The sequence below is a fragment of the Octodon degus genome, unplaced genomic scaffold (assembly GCF_000260255.1).
Source record: "Octodon degus isolate 3935 unplaced genomic scaffold, OctDeg1.0 scaffold00206, whole genome shotgun sequence".
In the NCBI taxonomy this organism is placed as follows: Eukaryota; Metazoa; Chordata; class Mammalia; order Rodentia; family Octodontidae; genus Octodon; species Octodon degus.
In genome coordinates, this window is record NW_004524782.1 from 4,397,704 (window position 1) to 4,399,164 (window position 1,461).

A 1,461-nucleotide genomic window follows, 5' to 3' on the forward strand; every position below is an offset into this window, starting at 1 on the left:
TAGTTCTTTATAGATTCTAGAGATCAGAACTTTGTCTGAGTACTTATTTGTCATGATTTTTTCCAAATTTGTAGGTTGCCTTTTCACTTTGTTGGTAATTTCTTTTGACCTGAAAAAACTTCTCAGTAAGAGCAGGTTCCAGTTGTTCATTCTTTCAACTCTTTCCCGTGCGATTTGATTTCTACCCATGAACTCTTTGCCTACCCCTACGTCTTCAAGAGTTCCTCCTACTTTCTCTTCCAGAAGATTTAGTGTCCCTGCTTTAATGTTTAGATCTTTAATCCGTTTTGACTTTAGTTTAGTGCATGGTGATAGACGTGGGTCAAGTTTGACTTTTCGGCCTTTAAAGAGCCACCTTTTCCAGCACCATTTGTTAAAGAATCTATCTTTCTTCCAGTGAGTATGGTTGGCCCCTTTGTAAAAGATAAGGTGGCTGAGAGTGTTCGTAGGGGCTTCAGTGTCTTCGAATCGATTCCATTGATCCTCAGGTCTATTTTGATTTCAGTACCATGCTGATTTTATTACAGTAGGCTTGTAGTATACTTTCAAATGAGTAATTATAATGCCTCCTACCTTGTCTTTATTGCCCAGAATTGCCTTTGCTATTCTAGGTTTTTTCTGGTTCCAGATGAATTTTTGGAATGATTTCTCTATGTGTGTGAGATATGTCGGTGGTAGTCTGATAGGGATTGCAATAAATGTGTACAGCAATTCTGGGAGTATGGCCATTTTCACAATGTTGTTTCTTCCTATGCAGGAGGATGGAATATCTTTCCATTTTCTGAAATCTTCTATGTTCTCTTTTTTAAGAGTACTGTAAATTTTCTTGAAAAGATCTTTGACTTCTTTAGTTAGGTTAATTCCAAGATATTTCATTTTCCTCGGTGCTATTTTGAAAGGTATTGTTTCTATAATTTCCCTCTCAGTGTGTTTGTTTTCTGTGTAGAGGAATGTTATTGAGTTCTGGGTATTGACTTTATAACCCGCTATGCTACTGAATTTCTGTATTAATTCTACTAGCTTCTTGTTGGAGATTTTTGGGTCTTCTAATTAAAGTATCATGTCATCTGAAAATAAAGATAATTTAACTTCTTCTTTGCCTATCCTTATTCTTTTTATTTCTTTCTCTTGTCTAATGTCTGTATCTAATGATTCCAGAACTATATTGAATAGAAGTTGTGATAGAGGAAATCTTTGTCTTGTACTCGATCTAAGAGTAAAAGATTTCAGTTTTTCCCCATTTAGGATTATGTTAGCTGTTGGTTTTCATAAATGGCTTTTACGAGATTGAAGTAGAGGCCATCTATTCCAATTTTCTGTAGGAATTTGAACATGAATGAGTGTTGGACTTTGTCAAAATCCTTTCTGAATCAATGGAGATGATCATGTGTTTTTCAGTTTCGCTCTATTGATGTAGTGTATTACATTGATAGATTTTCGAATATTGAACCATCCTTGCAT